Source organism: Syngnathoides biaculeatus, chromosome 10, assembly GCF_019802595.1.
Source record: "Syngnathoides biaculeatus isolate LvHL_M chromosome 10, ASM1980259v1, whole genome shotgun sequence".
Classification (NCBI taxonomy): Eukaryota; Metazoa; Chordata; class Actinopteri; order Syngnathiformes; family Syngnathidae; genus Syngnathoides; species Syngnathoides biaculeatus.
The window spans coordinates 28740853-28751965 of NC_084649.1; positions in this window are offsets into that span (position 1 = coordinate 28740853).

An 11113-nucleotide genomic window follows, 5' to 3' on the forward strand; every position below is an offset into this window, starting at 1 on the left:
TTTTGTTACATTAACCCTACCTCTAGTTGCGTGTTAATTTTTTTTTACGTTACGTACTTTCTGTGCAAATAAAAAAACTATTTGTCCCCCCCCCCTCATTATTGCTTGTTAAGTTATTCTGCACTTTTGTTCATAAAAAAAAAGGTTTACAAGGCTGGGGGCTGAGTCACAACAGATACGGCAATGCACTCCCAGCCTAGCATACTCTACTAGGCTAAAGCATACATTTTAAGCAAAAAAAAAAAATATATTAAATGATTTTAATTTTATAAAGTATTTAAACTATGCATGTATTCCTCCTATGCAGTTTATTATCAGGAAAAGGTAACAAAAAAATGCTTTTTTTAGGCTTGGAATAGAATTTCTTTTTCCTTTCATTGTAAGGGGAAAACGTGCTTTGGTCTTCAAACGTTTTGGTTCTCAACCAGCCTTCTGGAACGGATTGTGTTTAAGAACCAAGGCACCACTGTACTATATTTTGATTGATGTATGAGTTGATGGTGGCACAGTGGAACAGTTGTAGAGTGTTGGCCTCACTCTTCTGATGCCCTGAGTTCAAATCACAGCCCTGCCTGTGTGGGTTTTCTCCGGGAACTCGGGTTTCCTCTCACATCTCAAAGACTGTTTGTCTCCATGTGCCCTAGGATTAGCTGGCAACCAGTTCAAGGTGTATCCCACCTCCTGTTCAATGTTACCTGGGATATGCTCCAGAGCTACCCGGACCCGAGTGAGGACAAGCAGCTCAGAAAATGGATGGATGGATCGATGTGAGTTTATACAAAAACTGAGTAGTACAGTTGTGTTAAAAATAATAGCAGTCCAATGTGGCTAAACAGATTAATACAAGTTTTCTGGATATTTTTTATTGCTACATGAAAAACAAGTTACTAATAGGTGCAGTAGATTCTCAGAAAACCAACAAGACCCAGCATTCATCATATAAACACTCTTAAGGCTGTGCAATTGGGGAATTTGTTGAAATGGTTGTGTGAAAGCATTGTGGCATTCAATCAGAACTCAATCAATGAATTTTGAAAAACAGGTGTGAATCAGGTGGGCCTTCACTGTTGATATGTCCTCGTGTAGCACTATAAATTTGCATTACATTGTAACATTTTTATTAAGACCATTGTAATTCCTTTTTGTTGTTGTTGTTGTGATGGGATTAATTGTGTTGCTTGGGAATTAACTGAATCAATTTTACCTTTTACTTTCATATATCCTTACATGGACAAAGCCGGAGGAGCTAATTGTATTTTGGTACCCTTTAAACAGGAGATGGATATTTGATTTAAAATCATCTGAAAGAAAAAAGTCGTAGTGTGTCTCAGACCAGTGACACGTTCTAGTTCTTGGCTTTCAAAATTAATTTATGAAAACCTTGGGAAGTGTTTGTGTCTCAGTGAAGTCATTGTTTTTGGCTTTTTATACATGTCATGAGGTTTTTTTTAGATTTATTTTATGAATTTGTGAATTTATGTTTGGAAGGTTACAAGTGGATTAATCTGTACACACATCAGAATCCAAAACAAAATATATTTTACCTCCACCATGTCTTGCTATTTAATTACTATGGAATAATGTATCTTATAAACATCAATGCTTTGAATCTCATTTTATTCTGGTCAATGTGTTATTTGTGGCATCGCAGCAATGTTTCTGTCTTAAATGTACTGTACAACACATCCACCAATCACAAATTGATGCTGTCGGACTAATTTCCTTCCTCCAGGGATGAGAATTTTCTGCCGATCGGCGGATTTCCGACTTTTTCAGACCAAAATGACCATTCTCGAGATAAGCGCAAATCCGTTGAACAAAATTTCGGGGGGAGTAGGGGTAAGGTATCGTGCACCTGCCTCTCGGTGGTGGGCTCCGAGCTGCAAGTTCAACTTAGTGCTAGCACAAGCACGACTATCATATGCCATTCTAACTTGTTCGGTAGTGTAAATATTTGCATTTTGCGACATAATCATTAAAACTCGTTGCGGCAGATAACTCGATTGGACAACAGAGTTATATAGTATAAGGATCCAATCGTGTTAGTGGTTAATCGAGTTTCACCATTGCCATGTACATGTGTTCTCGGTTCTCAGAAATCGCAGTGTAACTTGTTAGTTAGCCAAGTGATAGTGTGAACTGAGCGAAGGTGTGTTCATAGTTTTACGATGGCGAAAGTGTTAGAAAAAAAGGAGGAAGATCGAGCGAGGGCAATTGACAAGGATGCTGGAATCAAAAACTGTTTCAGATAGGCATGGCTTGAAAAAAGTGTAACCGTGCAGATAGGACCGAAAACGGTATCAACATGTCTAACCGAACACAAACAAAAAGTGGACATTCCCGGCAAAGTGCTGTGCACTCTGTGTTTCGATAGGAGCTCAACCCCCACCCACCCCCATCAACAGACATTTTCAGTGTTTTTCCAAATTGGTCATTCTCATCCCTGTTCCTCTGATTTTAATTTGTACAAGATGTGTTGCTTTGTTGTGGTTGATCGATTTATGTCTGACCTATTAAATGCTTCCACAGTCTCAACACACAGAATGGTATTTGTTGTAGTAGCCTTCCCTTACTGTTAGTTTCAGTAGTATTTTTTTCAACGTGAATATATATTTTTTGTAGTTAGGTCATTCTGATTGAGATCGTTTTACCCTTTTTCATGGTGTTGGAACATGGTTAATTCTAAGCAAAGAGCAATGAAATCCCTTTTCAATTCATTTACTTTTACAATGCAGTTACTGTGGAAACCATATTTGTAATATGTTCCTCTCCCGCATGCAATGTAAAATGAATACTATTCTTGCTTCATGTTCATTCAAATCCCGCCATACAGCACAGGTCTGATATCACCCTAGTCTTATATTCATTAATTTATTCATTCATCTTCTACCGCTTAGCTGAGGTTGGGTCTCAGGGGCAGTTGCTTTAACAGGGACACCCAGACTTCCTTACCCCAGGCACTTCATCTAGCTCTTCCGGGGAGATCCTGAGCCATTCCCAGACCAGCCAAGAGATGTCTTGGGTCGTCCACAGGTTCTCTTACGTGTAGGACTTGCAGGGAACACCTCACAAGGGAGGCCCCCGGGAGGCATCCAAATCAGACGCCCAAGCCACCTCATTGGGCTCCTATCATTGCGGAGGAGCAGTGGCTCGACTGTGAGCCCCTCCTGGATTACCCCAACACCCCGCAGAAGAATCTCATTTCAGCCGCTTGGATCCGGGATCTTCTTCTTTTGGTCATAACCCATAGCTCATGGACATAGGTGAGGGTAGGAATAGAAATCTGTCAGAAAATTCAGAGCTTCACCTTTAGATTTAGGTCATCACTGCAGACACTGGACTGGGGTCAATATACCACTCAATTCTTTAAAGACCCTTTCTGGGACTGGTGTGTGGCCCGCCGGCTGGTATTCAACGGTTGACGCAATCCAGAGACAAATGGAAGACAAGAGTGTGAGTCCAAATTGGTTCAAAAAGAGTGAAACCTTTCAAAGAGTAAATGACAGGGAGTCATTAAAAACCCTTGTGAATACTAGTTAATGGCAAGTAACTTGAGGGACGGCGGAGTCCGATAAATTCCGCAAGAAGTAGGGTGATGGAGCCCTTGTAGCGCACTTAAATTCTGCGTGTAAATAGCTTTGCACCATATTCCCCAAGTACCTCCAGGGTGACGGAGCCCTGTAGCGCACTTTAAAATCTGTGTGTAAATACCGTCTTAATAAATTCCATAAACACCCCTAACCCGCGTGTGAAAGGAGAATATGACTACGTATAGTCCCAAATGAAAACTTAACATGCCACTATGGAAAATAAAGGCAACAATTCCCCACTTGAAAGAGTTATAGAACAAATCCACTTAGAACTCCCAGAACAAAGCCACTTAGAACTCCTTAGGAGTTGTTGACTGGTCCAAATTGACTAAAATAGGGGAAATATTGTGAGTAAAAACTTAGGGACACACTGGAGTGTAAAGTTTGGGAGTATGTCGGAAAAATTAAATCAGACACAAAACTAATATATGAATGGATATCTAACACAATTTCACTGGTCAGTTAAATAGCTAGAAAATAGCAACCTTGCAAGAGTCTATCATAAGAAAAGACAAAAAATTCAAAGATAAGAAAAAGCATGCTCTGATGACACTGAATATTGGATGAAAATAGCCTTAGAAAGGAGAAAGTTGAGAGAAAGAAAATTAAATGTTTCATAGAAACGATGATGACTAGAAAGAACTGACATCATGACAACAAAGGAAATTTGAAAATTAAGAACAGAGAGGTGAGTGCATGCTCCTATCTACCCCCAACCGCCTCTTTCACAGGATGACATGGCATCACAAAATAATGACCAACTGAGACAGACTGGACTTGGACAAAACTTTAAGGGGAGTGTGCCGACTGCACCTCAGGACATACAAAATAAAAGACCACCTTGCGTGCCTGACCATGACACTTTAATTCTCTCAGACCAGATGCAATTGTATTCACTCTAATAGATATAAGTAATGCATTTTTCTCAACCCCAGTGGGTAAAAAATGCCAAATTTGGTATGCATTTACATTTGGAGTCTAAATTTCAACTTCATGGTTTATTTAAATGATGTACTGATAGCTTCCACTGATAAGGTACTCCTTTAAAGCATCTGGCTGAGGACGGGCACAAAGCAACAAGAAATTTGCCAAGAACAGGTTAAACATTTAACAAGCTCTAAAGCCACAATCAAATGGACAAATTATGTCATTTTTGGGACTGACAAATTAATGCTGAATTTGGGTACCAAATTAGCCAAATTAACAGCTCCATTACACAAAATGATGCAGTGAGGAAGACCTAAAAATTACATTGTTGAAATGGAGGGCTGAAGCTAAAAAAGAATTTTGCAACAATAAGCAAGCATTTGTGAAAAGCACAGTCTTGGTTTTGCCAAATTGTGATGGAAATTTTCTTATCAAATGATCAATTTCAAAGGGCACTTTGTGATTTCATAGAAATAAGTGCACTAACTGTTTTGTTCCACCTTCTGCTAAACATGTCATTTCTATACCAATAGAAAGATGTACAGCTCTTAATCCAGCAAATACTGCCATTTCCGGAAGATGGAACAAAACATGATTGTCAAGAATTGGCAAAGGGAAAAAAAAAAGCAAAAACCAGATGTGACTTGAAAGACCAGCCATTAGAAATAGGGAATGTTGTGTTCTTATTTGGGAAAACATAATCAGAATATGCTGTAGCCTCAAAAGAGACAATTTTAAAAGCAAAGAAATTGCCACCACTTTATTCTGCAAAAACAGCGGAACTAGTAACACTAACTGAGCCATGTAAACTAATGAAAGAAAAATGTAACAATTTATTCAGACTGCCAATATGCATTTGCAATGGTTCACATTTTTGCACAATACTGGAAAAAACAGATGATTTTATCCACAGGCAATGTATGCAAAATTGTTAGTTCAGTTACTAAATGCAACACAACTGCAAACAATACTGTTGCTGTATCTAAATGTGTCACATTGGGAAATGATTTCGCTGATAGAATAATAAAAGAAGCTGCATCGGGAAAAACTCAAATTATGATGTTGACACAACTACAAATCTAGAATTTGATACATTACAGGAAATTCAGCAACAGAGTCCATAAACGGAACAGGATGCATGGAAAAAAAGAGGGCAATACAAGAAAACCCATCTATGTACAGTGAAGAAAATAAGTATTTGAACACCCTTCTATAATGCAAGTACTCCCACTTGGAAATCATGGAGGGGTCTGAAATTTTCATCGTAGGTACATGTCCACTGTGAGAGAGACTATCTAAAAAGAAAAACCCAGAAATCACAATGTATGATTTTTTTTCACGATTTATTTGTATGATACAGCTGCAAATAAGTATTTGAACACCTGAGAACACCAATGTTAATATTTGTTTGCAGTTACAGAGGTCAAACGTTTCCTGTCGTTGTTCACCAGGTTTGCACACACAGTAGGAGGGATTTTAGTCCATTCCTCCACACAGATCTTCTCGAGATCAGACAGGTTTCTGGGCTGTTGCTGAGAAAAACAGAGTTTCAACTCCCTCCAAAGATTTTCTATTGGGTTTAGATCTGGAGACTGGCTAGGCCACGCCAGAACCTTGATATGCTTCTAACGGAGACACTCCTTGGTTTGTGCTTGCTATGTGGTTTGAGTCAATGTCATGTTGAAAGACCCAGCCTGTCCATGTGCAGAAAAACACCCCCGAAGCATGATGCTACCACCCCCATGCTTCACAGTAGGGATGGTGTTCTTGGGATGAAACTCATCATTCGTCTTCCTCCAAATACAGATAGTCGAATTATGACCAAAAAGTTCCAGTTTGGTCTCATCTGACCACAAAACTTTGTCCCATGACTCCTCTGTATCATCCAAACGGTAATTGGCAAACTTAAGACGGGCCTTGATATGTGCTGGTTTAAGCAGGAGAACCTTCCGTATCATGCATGATTTCAAACCATGGCGTGTTACTGTGTTACCAACAGTCACCTTGGAAACGGTGGTCCCAGCTCTTTTCAGGTCATTGACCAAGTCCTGTCCTGTAGTCCTGGGCTGATTCCCCATCTTCCTAAGGATCATTAAGACCCCACGAGGGGATATCTCACATGGGGCTCCACTCCAATTGAGATTGACCTTCATGTTTAGCTTCTTCCATTTTCCAATGACTGCTCCAACAGTGGACCTTTTTTTCACCAAGCTGCTTGGCAATTTCTCTGTAGCCCTTTCCAGCTGTGTGGAGTTGTGTATGCAGTTAACGACCTTACAGAGGTGCATCTGATTCAGGATAATACATGGAGTGGAGGTGGACTTTTAAGGGCGCACTAACAGGTCTTTCTTTGAGGGTCAGAATTCTAGCTGCTAGACAGGTGTTCAAATACTTATTTGCAGCTGTATAACACAAATAAATCATACATTGTGATTTCTGGATTTTTCTTTTTCGATTATCTCTCTCACAGTGGATGTGCACCTACGATGAAATTTTCAGACCCCTCTATGATTTCTAAGTGGGAGAACTTGCATTATAGCAGATTGTTCAAATACTTATTTTCTTCATTGTATGACAAAACAATAAACCAGTTGTACCAAATGAACCTGTCTAAATTGAGCCATGAGCTCACGCATGTCCCAACAAAAGGGATGATGAGAGGACAGGGGGACAGGTAAACATTATACACAAAAATATCAATAAAATAAACTTTCTCCGAATTGTCCAGATGGTCCTTGTTGAATTAAATCAAAGTTTGAGATTTATCAATCAAAATATATGTCTATCACAGTTTTGCTGCAATGAAGGAAATTCTTCTGCTTGCAACACTTTGTTCAGCACTTATATAGTTATTGTACATAATTGTTTGTTTACCTATCGTAAAGTTCCAACAACATGCAGACACAGTCACACAAGCATGTTTTTTCTCGCCCCCACGCTTTAGTTTTGTCACCGTTGGTAGGGACCTCATAAATCTAATAAAAAGAGAGCTTTCAACAAAGACTGCTGTCGAACGTATTCCAGAATTGTACCTTGCAGTTCTTCTTCGTTCTCCTTGAGCTCAAGCAACAGAAAAGAGGTCTTTTCTCCTTTTTACTTGGTATTTAATGAATGTTAAATTGGATTTACCTGATACAAAGTGAAAAAAAAAGTATTGCTTGGTCACAATAGAAAACATTCTTAAAATGGATAGGACTCTTTCCAACAGAGCATGCCGACGTATCGATGTCAGCAGGACACCACATTGGTGGAACCAGGAGACTGGATCCTGGTGAGAAGCATAAAGAAGCACTGGTATTTGCCCAAGTGGGAATGTCTATTTCCGGTTTTGTTGAGAACACTCACAGCTGTAAAATAGGTTGGCTTGGATTCATTTGGCATATTCCAAAAATGTTGTTTCAGTCTCGGCTCCAACTGGGGAGGTGAGCTAAAAGGATGGCAACAAGCTGGGTGGAGATTTATAGTATCTCAAACTAGTTGACAGCCAGTGAAGAAATTTAAAGACACCAAACCTATAGGGACACCTAGATGAAATGCCTACCCTAAAGTGGTTAGGTCTTGAAATGGGATGCTGTGGAGTGGTCGTAACCCTAGTAACATTCTTCCAGCTTTTGAGATATCTGTGGGGTGTCAGAATATTGTCCTGCCATGAAAAACCCATGACAATCCAAAACCTAAATGATCCACAATTTGGTTCTCATGCATGCAATGATGATCCAAATTTTAATTTATCAACATCTCATGGTCAAGTCGGACAGATAGGGGAGCAAGGAGCAGTGCTTAGTCAAATTCAGTGGTATATGATGAATAATCTGATGCACACGAGATGGGACACTTTGGTGACTGATGAAAGTAATGAATGAACATCTTGGGGCACGTCTGAATTCATTAAACACTAGCAACAGACTATACAGTTTTATAAAACGACCCCCTCTTATGAAGGAGTAAATCCATGTTGGGGCTTTTACCTTTGGACCTATGTCTCAGGTCACTTAGATTTTTTTGCAAAGGCACAGAGGTAAGTAACCACTAGCACCCTTTCGCCTTGAACAAAACTGAAAAAGAGTTAGGGTGATCCAAAATCCATAGGTTGAGGAGTGGTTTCATGTAACAACAGTGATTTTCGGGACAGAATAATTGGCTTCTTTTGGTGGAACAAGCAGCAACAGCTTTATCAAAAGATTGCGTGGTTTGCATGGGTCCCAGACAACTTTTCCAGATTATACAGGCGCTATTACCAGATGATTGCACCTTGAAAGTAATGAGTAAAACAGTACCTGATAATAAATGCAAAAATTGTGATACTGTATATCCAGTGACGTTTTTTGAAAATGAAAACCATTGTTTTCTGATGACGTAGCACCAAGTATTTCACTTGTGTCCATTTGCCAGGAACCGGAAACAAATTGGAAAATTTATCAGCAATGATGTATAAAATGATTTTGGTGATTAGGAATTCATTGATGCCATTGTCACCATTGCACTTTATCCATCCTATGTCTGTTATTGAATCAACTTCTACTGTACAGGCAATTTCACTTGAAGAGCAACTGAATGGCAAAAATAAAACGATCTAACATACATCTGCGCATTAGTGTTCCCGTGGTGTTCCAAGTGAGTGTAAATTGACTGACCAAATGGCAGCTGGATTTGAATCCTTCCTGTGTTGGTGGTGTGCAACCAACAAGAATGTAGACAGAATAAACTACATCCACTACAATGTCCAAAATTGGGAAATGTTTTCGAGGCTGGAGCATGAACAACTTGGAGCCATTTATCTAATGGCATTTCAAAATCAAATAGCCATGGACATGCTCCTGGCTGAAAAATGTGCTGTCTGCGCTCTCTTTGAGGAGCGATGTTGCATCTTCATCCTGAACCGTATGGCTGCTGACGGTAACCTGACCAGGCTATAGAAGGCCTTGGGCTCCTCGACAGTAAAATGAATGAGCACTCTGGTGTTGACACCTCCATGTGGGAGAAATGGATGAGTGTATTCGGCAAATATAAAGCACTTGTCTCATCATAATTTCTATTGTGGTTTTTGCAGCTATTTTGACTTTGTGTGGTTGTTTCTGTAGTCTCTGTCTGCGCTCTTGTCTAAACTGAATTATTTCCACAGCAATCTCACACATGTGTCATAACCAGGACTTGTGGGCGGACCCAAATGCACGACTCGGGTGACAGGCAAGTAGTAAGGCGAAAGTCTTTATTTGTTCCAGAGTCAGTAACCGGGGAGTCAGTCAGCACAAACAGCAGGAACAGTAGCAACAGGCTTACAGTGTAGGTCAGAAGACAGGCCTTGGTCTGTACACAGGGTTTGGCGTCAGGAATGCGGAAGTTCGGGAACGAGGCATGCGAGGCGACGATCTGGCGAAGACCAGTCGTCCCCTGGATCCTATAAGTACAGGGGTTAATCAGCGGGGATGAGGTGCAGGTGTGCGCTTCCTGATTAGCACCGGTCTGCTGGGACCCGCCCAGCCAGGGTTGGAACGGCAGGGCCATGACAGTACCCCCCACCACTTAACGGCCGGCTCCAGACGGCCCAGGGGCTTCAGGATGGGCCGCGTGGAAGTCTCTGATGAGGTTGGGGTCAACAATAAAGCGGGAGGGGATCCAGGAATGCTCCTCCGGGCCATACCCCTCCCAACCCACCAGGTACTGGACCCCCCTGCCTCTGCGATGAAAAGACAGCAGACTGAGCACAGAGTACACAGGACCACCGTCTACCATGCAGGGAGGCGGAGGAGGCTTGACCGGAGGAACCAGTGGTGACGGACGGGTTGGGCGGAGCCTGCTCACATGGAAGGTGGGGTGGACCCTGATCGACCTGGAGAGCTTTAATGGGACGGCGACAGGGTTGATGACCTTGCTGACGGGGAACGGAACAACGAACCTGGCACCAAACTTCCGCGATTCCGTCCGCAGCAGAAGATCCTTTATGGACAACCACACGCGTTGTCCCACCTTGAACGCCGGTGCCCTTCTCCTCTTGAGATCCGCTGTGGACTTGTAGAAGCTGCCCACGCGCACCAGCATCTTGCGAGTTACTTCCCAGGTCGCTTGCAGCGTCTCACCACCCCCAGAACGGATGGCACCGTGGAAACAGAGAGGGAGGATAACTGTGCACTACATGGAAAGGAGCCATACCTGTGAAGGTGGAGGTCAGGGAGTTGTGAGCATACTCCACCCATCCGAGGTGCTGGCTCCATGTGCTGTGGTCACATGACGCCAAGCAGCGCAGGACGGTCTTCAGGTCTTGGTTAATCCTCTCCGTCTGGCCGTTGGACTCCAGGTGATGGCCTGACGTCAGGCTCGCCATAGTCCCGATGAGGGTGCAGAACTCCTTCCAAAAATTGGAAACTAACTATGGTCCCCTGTCCGAGACGATGTCCACCGGCAGCCCGTGGTAGCAGACGACCTTGTCCGGCAGCAGCTGGGGCATTTGCTTGGTGGACGGGATGTTCGGGGCCAGCACAAAATGGACCATCTTTGAGAGACGGTCGACGACAGAGAGCACCACCGTTTTCCCCTGGGAAGGAGGTAGACCAGTGATGAAATCCACAGAGATATGTGACCAGGGACGAGACGGAATG